A 9920-nucleotide genomic window follows, 5' to 3' on the forward strand; every position below is an offset into this window, starting at 1 on the left:
TAAATTCTTGAGAACCTGATTTTCTTTTATAAGACCGATATATGTTTTTTATTGAATTTTGAATTTAATTTAAATAAATAATAACATAATATTTGTGACTCAATCTAAAACTTTATTTTTTATGGTTATATTGGTAGCTAGTTGAAATAAGATTTTTATAAAATCGACAAGTTTTTTTTTTACTTGGCCAAGAATTGACGATTGTTTTTTAATTTTAAACATAAATTCAATAAAAGGAGAATAGCTTTTAAGATATCTGCGCTCCTTATTGTAGTTTTTAATTTCGAAAACTTCAAATGTGTTAACTGTTTCTCATTGATAAAACGTACTGAATGTTTTAATTTATTGTTTTTAAAAATATTATACTTTGTTAAAATTTTGGTTTCTTCTATGCAAATATATGAAAAACGTGTTAAAAATACTTTTTAAATTTATAGCTTACCTGCAGATGTGTACCAATGTTGGGTAAAACATTTTTTATAGAAGTAAAAGCAAACATTTTAAATATAAGCTTAATGAAAAACTTGCATTTGATGAAAAAGTAAAGTTTTTACTTTAAGTTTAAAATAGCATAAAAGCTACTTTTAATACTATAAAAAAAGATAGTACTTTTTTATGTTATTTATTTTGAAAATTTATAATACTAAGAACAACACTTTATTTGAATTTGTATATTCTTCTTTAACTTGTTATTTTTATCTACATTTGTTAGTGATTTTAGCTTCATGATTTTAAAAAAAGGTAAAATAGTTTTTGTTGTATACGTAATTTTGAAATTAAACTTACAGAGAGTGCTGCTACATTTAAATCTTTATACTTTTTGATGCTTAGGAAGTTTTTGGTTAAATTTTTGAACAACTCTTGCTTTGCCTATATCTCGATATTAAACAGTTTAAAAAGTAAATGTTGTTATTAATAAAAGATTTAAAAGTAAATTTAAGGCAATAAGCTTTAAATGACATTATTAGATGATTTTTTCATTTCAGTTTTCTTAAAATACTTACAATATATTAAATATTTAGTATTTTATTTACCCTCGTGCAAAAATATTTTTATAATAAGTTAAGCCAGTAACTTTTTGAATTTAACCAAATTTATGGCCGCCGAAAATAAAAGTTGTCCAATCTTACTTCAAAGTATAAATTCATTCAGTTCTTGTCAATAAATTTTTATAGTTACTAGTTTTAATTTTAGAGTTTATAATTAAAAAAAAGTTTCAAACATAACACTTTAAATATAAAGTTGAGCTATTTACTTTTACTTTCGTTTAGCTATTTTTTCAAAATTTAAGCTGTATACTACCTACCGCATAAACAACGTAGGTTATTGTGTTAAGTTATTACTAAATAATGTGTTGCATTACATTTTTTTTAAAGTTTTTAGTTGTTTAAAATAAATTACTTTGCGTAGCTAAAGAAAGTTTAATTAAGTAGGTGCGTAGCTAGATTACACACCAGCGTTTTGACAGTATTTACGACTAATCGGCTGATCTTTTGTGCTCAACAGACCAGTGTGCACAAAACAATTTTGCTGTGCACAAAAAAATAGCAAGCGGAAATATTTTTCAAACAATGTTGTTTTTCCCTTTGACTATTATAAAAAACTAATTATGATACATTACAAGCCAACACACATCTAAAACTTAAAATTAAATATTTTATTCACGAAAGAAGACACTGTTTAAACACATTAACTTTATTGTTGTTTCTTGACTCCCCATTCGAAGCATGAGCTCTTCTTGACTGATCCTGATGACTTGGCGTGGGCTTTCTTTCCTCCCTTGAAGTCGAAGTTCCAGCATTTTCCTGATCCGGTGAAAGTTTGCTTGTCTGCGATGTTCTTGGCTGAAGCTGTTGAAATTAATAATCATTTTGTTAGTTTGTGGTTGAAATTACATATTTGTTCAAAAAATTAGTTAGAAACGAATAGTTTACATAGAACTTTTTGATTGAGTGGTAAACAATAAAAACTAGCTAAGATATTAATTGAGCTGAAAGATAAAATACTTATTTACTTAGAAAAATATTAGTAAGGGACTTAAAAGCTTTAAAATACTTAGCCTAGTTATGATTTTATATAATAAACTAACCAAAAATGCGTAAGTTATTGAATAAAAAGCAATTAAAGTATTGGTTTTATTTGTACTTATTTTATACTAAATTAAATATACACAATTATTGATTTTTTAAATTGTATATAAACATTAACTCTTGCACATTTAAAATGCTTTTTAAACCTTGAAAAATTATTTTTTTATAAATATAAACATTTTGCATATGTTTTACTTAAGCTAAATTATTAATTTATTTTTAATAATTGTACGTACATCTAATAAATAGACAAAAATTAAAGACAAGTGTAACAGTTAAAACTTTTTAATATTTAACGTTTACTAATATAGTTATTAAAATTGATTTTTATTTGCTTAGCATTTACACAGTTGTACCCATATGTAATTATAAATAAATCTAATTACTATTCAATATAGTTGTAATGTTTTAAGTACTTTTTTGACCAAATTAGTTTTAATAAATTTGTAATACTTTATACTACCATTTGTTTAAACAAGACTAGTTCATATTCTTTAAAGCTTTAAAATAAAAAAAAAACTTCTTAATATAAAAGTATTTTGTATGATTTTTAGTTTGAGTGATTATCAAAACAAAACTCTGTTTTAGTTTAAGCTAAAAGTGGATGTTGCATTTTGAAATTAGTTAAAGCTTTCAACTCTCAGGTTTGTAATTACGACGTCAAATCAGCTCTTAAATTCTTACTAAAAAAACCCCCAACCTGAAACTTCGACGCCGTTTTCGCTCTCCTTGACCTCGGAGTTGGTGTCGTCTCCGGAGTGTTCGACGGAGTGTTCGATTTTACACTCGGTGGCGTATGCTGAGACGACGAAGAGGACGAAGAAGAAGAAGTATTTGAGACTCATGTTCGACTGTTTGCGAGTTTGTTGCTTCCCTAAGCTGCGGCTGCTGCTTATATACCGGGTCGCGTGTTTTCGTTGTCACGGCAATGAAAACAAAGTGTTGGGTTTGTTGTTGCGCAGTTCGAGCACTTGAAAATGACCTGTAAAAACACGATGCATAGTTAACTAAGTTATTAAAACAGTAAGCTATTAAGTTGTCATCCACTTCGATCTAATTAGAACGATGTGTTGACGGTCAAAGGTGCCTTTGTTGTTACAGAAGGTTAAGCGAACGTCATAAGTATTTAAGATGTTAACCTGTAAACAAGTAACCTGATTAATAACATGTAGTTTAAAACAGCAGTAAAAGCTACTTTTAAATACGGAAACGGGTCAAACATGCACTAAGAAACTTTTGCACGAAAGACAGTTTTGCACGAGGCGTCACTTTTGCTCAGAAGGTCAAATATGCACGAATGGTCACTTTTGCACAAAGATATTTTCGCACGAGTGACAAATTTGCACGAAAGTAAAAAAATAAAATGCAATCAAATAATTTTTAAATTAATATTTTTTAAAAAAATTTCGACTTAGGGTTAGGGGTAACAGTGATAGTAAAAAAAGAAGTAAATAAAAGAAAATATATAAATAAAAAATTAAATAATAAAAGTTACCACTAACTAAGGGTAAAATTTAGGGGTAACAGTAATAAAAAAAAATAATAAAAATAAAAAGTACTAAAATAAAAGAATTTAAACCAGGTGTAAGAATTAGGAACAGTGATAATTAAAACAAAAAGTTTCAATCGGCTTAAAAGTGCCCAAAACAAAATTTACAAAATTGGAACGACACACTTTACAGTTTACACAGCGCGGGAATAACAACAGCCCACTATTTTGTTATTTTCACCAACAATTAATAGTAAAATAACTAGAACGATTAAAAAATAACGAAAACATTTAGATAAAAACATACTTTTTGTTTAAAAATCTAAATTTTTGTAAAAAAGAATTTTCTCCAAAACTAAACAGTTAAATAAATAAATTTAGTTAAATAATAAGTAACTAGTATGCTATAACAGACTAAAAAGTTAAAACAATGAATGATTTAAGGATTTCTTTTGATAAGGTTTAAAATCATAACTTTATAACAATAGATTTCAAACTTTATGCTTCAAATTGATTTTTTTTATTTTAAGCAATAGTTAATGAAATAATAGTTATGAAATTATAAAAGAAAAGTACTGAAGTAAACTTTGTAATCTTTATAACTACTTTTTTGAAAGATTAATAAATAAATGAAAGTAAAGGCTTTAAGTTTTATAACATAAGGAGATTATAAACATGTGTTTAAAGTTTGTCTTGACTAAAGTTTAAATGTAAAAATAGTTCTGAAAGTTTCTAGACGTTTATAAAGAAATTAGACTTATTTTTTACTTGACAAAAGTGTAACTAAGTTTTTATTTAACATTAAAATGACAATGTTATACCTAAAGTAAGTTTATTTTTTTTACTTCCACACTTATCTCATATTTTGAAAGTATAATAAGTTGACTTATAAAAAGGTAATAGTTGTAAACTAATTTTTTGTCTTTTGGCTTTAAAAACTATTACAGTTTTATTATTGTTAGCCATATGAAAATACGTATAATATATGAAAATACGTAATACTACTATACAATTGATAACTCTACAAGTTAAAAAGTTATTGATAAAACAAAAGGAGTTTAAAAGTTTGCTATCTTGGCTTTTTAATTATAAGTGGGTTTAAAAATTAGTTTTTACTTTTAAAAGGAGAAATATTTCAGATTTGTTCATAAACTAAATGATTTTAATTGTTAACAAATGTGCTTTAAATAACAGTACTAAAATGAAAATTTTAATGATTAGAAAAAGAAAACTTATAAAGAAAAGATATTGTTTTAAGTTAGGTAATACAGTTTTTATTACATTTTTAGCTTTAAATAAAAAGTGGTCTTTTAAGATAAAAAGTATTTAGTAGTAAGTTCAAGTTTTTATAATCGAATTAAATAAAACCCTCGAAGTCATAAAAATTATCAACAGGACTTGCTCTTAAACTATATTTGCTATTTAGATATGAAAAATAGTGTTAAAAAAAGGCATTCTAGACAACATAATAGTTGTATTAAAAATGAAGACTTTTGTTTAAAGTTTCTTATAAGTTTTATCCCACCTTGTTTAACAAGCTTCAATCATTAATGTCTGCTATATTTTTAATGAGTTCAAACAATCTGTAATTTTGGAACGTCACAAACTTGTTTTTTAGCAATTTTGAATATACTTAAATAGTTCTACTAAGTGGTTTAAAATGTTAACTATTATGCAAAAACACAGGTTAGCGGAAAGCGTATCAATTAGTAAATGCTTATTTATTTTAACATACCTAAAACAATCGGTATATCGTAAATACAGGCGTTATACTAATAAGAATTGTTATGAGTTGAAATCATTTAAAATTTATTAAAGTATTTTAGAAAAAGATTTTATAATCTTTGTATACTTTTAGATGTTTCGGTAGTAAAAAAAAGAAAATCTACTTTTAAATAAACAATAAAAGCTGAACAAAACTTAAAACATATAATTTTGAATAGTTTTAGAAATTTACACAGTTTATCATTTTTTAGACATTTTTTTACAATAATTATTAGTACTTAAGATAAACTAAAACGAAATTTGCTTGAATAAAGATAAAAAAGCTTAAAATATGCTTTAAAATGAAATAAGGTACAGCTATATCAGCTTAGATAAACATGTTTGACTTTTAAAATTTTTTACTCACAAACCAATGCAAAACTTTACAATCTTAGGTTTTTTATATAGATTATATTAAAATCTTATTTTAAATTTTATTATTAAATTTAATTAAGTTTCCAAGTTAATCAAAGCTAGCCAAATGAAAGTTAGTTAATATAGCCCATAGAAACAGCAGAAGTTTTTGCTAACAAAAGGTATTTGTATATTTAATCTATAAACACATTTACTGCAAACAAAAATTTTTTTTTTTTTAATTTGTGCTTATTTAACAGGCGATGACACCGAAAAGTTATTTTAAACTTTATTTTAAACAACTATAAATGTTTCATAGTAGCTGTTTTAAAGGTTTTTAATATATTTTAATTCAGGTTAGATTTTTAGAAAACAATTAAACGTATCTACTTCATAGAACGAGAACAAATATGCTTTTATTTTTATAAATTTTTTTAGCAAACTAAGTTTCGCTAAAACGAGTTCGCCATTGCATCAGATAAGTAGTTCTTATTCAAGTAAAACAATTGTGTTTGAACAAAAGTTTTATTTTATGTACTGATAGGCTTTTTGACAAAAACTTAGTTTGATAAACAGTTTTTTGAGAAAGTAAAATTATATCAATATTCGTTAGTTAAGTTTCTAATACTGTAAAAAACATAAATTAAAAGCTACATCAACTTAAGCATCTAAAGTGTTTTGTAATTTTAACTTTTCTGTTGCATGATTTCAGAAACGAAATTACTTGTTAAAATAAGTTAAAAATCAAGTACGCGAGCTTATTAACGCTGAATGTAATAACACTTTTTATAAGGAATTAAAACTAACTAAAAGTGTAAAAAAAAATTTCAGCATTTGCGTTGAAACGTTTTTATGAATTGTTTAGAATATAAACTTATCTGAATTTATAAAAAATGCATGGTTTAAATTGTATTAAGTAAAGGAAATTATTTACATTCACGTAGTTGTCTTATCTATTACATAACTTACATTGAATAAAGTCCGTTTGACTTGAATTTTACTTATAATCTATTGAATTCTTTTTTCTTATTTTACTTCCGCTGGCCGCTTTCCAAGTAGTGATAATTTAAATTATAACTATTTATGATAAATTTAAAACACTGCACGATTGTGGATTAGTCAAGTTTAAATTTTTAATTATTACGTTTAAAGAAAACTTATTGATTGTAAATGCTTTAATTAGACAACATTTTTTAATTTAAACTTTGAATTAGTCTGCAAAAAGAGCTTTTAAGTATATCCTAACATTAAGTAAGTATTTTGTTATAACACATTAGCTTCGTTAGACTTTCGAAAAAACTAAAGTTTTTTTTATTAGAATAACCCCTATTTTTTACATTTCAAAGAATTTTTTTGATATAGTTGGCTTAGATTTGCATTCTGAAACTGGACATATTTAAAGCAACTTTTTAATAATGTAGTAATAACCTTGTCAGAAAGTTAATAAGCTTATGTTGAATATAAACTTTTTATTTAGTTAAACTTACACATTAAACTACAATATATTATTTCCTTTTTTTTTAAAGGCCCACGCGAAGCATCTAATAAGTTTCAAAAATATATTAACTTCACTTATCAATAACAATAGACTAGACAATTTTGTTTTGTAGTTTGCTTGATTTAAAATTAGTAATAAGCGGAATTTATACGATAAAAAAGATTTTTAAAAGGTTTGTTTTACTTAAGATAGATAAAAACAGATATATCTAATAAATGTTTTTATTTTTGATCTACTTATAGCTTTTTAAATTTAACTTAATTTAATAGCTTAAAATTAAGAATAAAAATATTTTTTTAGTTTTCAAATTTAATGGCAGCTTATTGAATTAGTTAATGACTAAGAACATTAGTAATAACTTATTTACGTTGCAATAAATTTAACTACTTTTTGTAGTGTTACAGTTGTTTAAGTTTGTTTAACTAGAATAGTCTTGCAATTAAATTTGCACCTTAAAAAACCTAAAACTAAATAATACATACAACTTAGAAAGTTGTAACGCAGCTGTTTAATATCATAGAGAAAAGTTGTTTGTGTAAATATTCAATGTTATAAGTTTATAGATTTATTAAGTTCATCAAATACTTTAGACAGTACTTACATAAAACTTAAAAAAATAGTTTTTTTTTTTTACAGTTTAATATTTTCGTTTGGTTAAAAACTTTTTTAATTATGGTTTGCATTTATAAGCAAATCAGCAAAGACAAATCTAAATAGAAATTTATTTTAAATCACATGAAAAAAGTAACAATTAGTTCAAAAATATGAAAATACTAGATGTATCTGACTTATTTAGTTTAAAATAAGTTGCATACAAATATTTTTTGATAACATTCTGCGTAACAAACTTTCTTTTTCTTGGCTTACGTAAGCTGACTAAACCAATTAATACTAATATACAAATATAAAGTCTTCAAGTGTTTATTAAAAAATTAAATATTTTTTTTAGCAAAGTTGTATTTAAGTAAACATTGCGATTAAACAGTTCGAAATTTGCTTTTTAAATACACGAAACCAATAAAAAATAACACGAAATAGTTAGCTTTTAAACATGCCTTTATAAAAAAATTATGAACCCATTTAAAATACTGTGTAAAAATTATTTTTTACAGACTCCACAATAATCATCTTAAAATAGCAATCACTATTCCAGTCAGTGTAGCACACAGTAAACTTACACAGTCTTATAACAAATCATGTCGAAGAAGCACAGGTGCAACGTTTTAGCGATTTCATTCTTCCTCGTAATAGCCTTCGGAGCAATTTTATACGGAATAGTGAAGTTCGCAGAGAATTTCAGAGGGATTTCTCTCAACCTAGTTCCCGAGAGCATCATAAGAAAACGTGAGTTTACACCGTTGTAATGAAATCAACATTTTATTTTATAATTTTAAAGCGTGTAAATAAAAACGGGATTTTTTAAGCATTTTCTAAGCTTTTTCAAAGAAAATTTCCCAACTTCCAAAACAACATTGTTTACTTGAAGAAGTTAATTTTTTCCAATGAATACGTAAGAAAAAACGAAAAATTTCTCTGCTTTTGATATAACATAGACAACATTTTGAAAGCTTTTGGCATTCGGCAGTAATTGGTGTGCTATAATGTTGTTTAACTGTAGTTTTTGTATAGTGTGATGCAGGTATAATATATCTTTGTGCTTTTTTAGTTTATGTAAATAAAAGACTAGTTTACATTCAACTTTTAAATCTATGTTAAATGTCTTTTACTATAACCTTTCTATTTCCTTTTACCCATAAGCGACTTTATATTGAGACCGTAACAAGAAAAAAATCAAGTGTTAAAAAGATCTTTAAATTTAATTAGAGTACTTGATTGTATGCATATCTGTTCGATGATATACTTCTTATAACACAAAAACAACAAATTTTTTTTTTCAGATTACCCCGTAGTGAACTTGCAGGTTAAATGGTACCAGGCGAGAGAATATTGCGAGAAGTCGGGAGACGTGCTTGCATCATCTACTGGATATAAAAAACTTAAAGACAGAAAGTGAGTTTTGAGTATATATTTTCATTATAAATTAATGGTTAAATTACTTTTAACTTTTTAGTTTAAAAACTTTAAAAATGAAAAAAAATCTAAAAAAAATTATCTAGACTAATGCTCAGTCCTAATATGACGTCAAACTACTGCTACTGGCTCGGCTTCGAGCGTCCACCATGGCAACCAGTTCGTCAGGGTTCCGGACGACGGTCGTCAAGCGGTCCAGGGCTTAGAGGGGTGGGCCGAGAGGTACTCGCCGCAGGACCATCCGGGTTGGAAGCACTTTTCGGTTTTCTACCGCCCCAACAACACCCACCACGCCCAACTGTACATGATGCCCCCCTACAGCCAGTGCCATTTCGTGTGCGAGCCAAAATAGTCACTAAAACTAAAACTTTGTTTTTTGAAAGTTAATTATTAAGCTTTTTGATAAAAACAATGTTGTTTAAAGTTTTAGTAACCAGATTTTCTTTTATTGGACCGATATTTGTTTAATTCTTTAATTTTTAATTTAATTTGAATAAACAGTAATGTAATCGTAGTGAATCAAGCTAAAACTATGTTTTTATGGGTATATTGGTAACTATTAGAAATAAAAATTTAGTTAAGTCGAAAAGCTTTTTTTTTACCGGGCCAAGATTTAACGATTGCTTTTAAATTTTTAACATAAATTCAACAAAAAGAGAAAAGCTTTCAAATTATCTGTGCTCTTTTTTGCAGT

General features: G+C 25.8%; 1 long non-coding RNA gene across 1 annotated transcript; it reads right to left on the reverse strand.

Annotated features, from left to right (window-relative positions):
* Positions 1-1695: 1695 nt before the first annotated feature.
* LOC145848942 (uncharacterized) lies at positions 1696-2941 on the reverse strand. Its single transcript, XR_014372237.1, has 2 exons — positions 2791-2941; positions 1696-1850 (listed from the first exon to the last, which is right to left on the reverse strand). It is a non-coding gene; the product is annotated as an uncharacterized LOC145848942 (long non-coding RNA).
* Between the last annotated feature and the right edge of the window lie 6979 nt (positions 2942-9920).

This window comes from Thalia democratica, unplaced genomic scaffold, assembly GCF_965202585.1.
Source record: "Thalia democratica unplaced genomic scaffold, ktThaDemo2.hap1.1 HAP1_SCAFFOLD_1866, whole genome shotgun sequence".
In the NCBI taxonomy this organism is placed as follows: Eukaryota; Metazoa; Chordata; class Thaliacea; order Salpida; family Salpidae; genus Thalia; species Thalia democratica.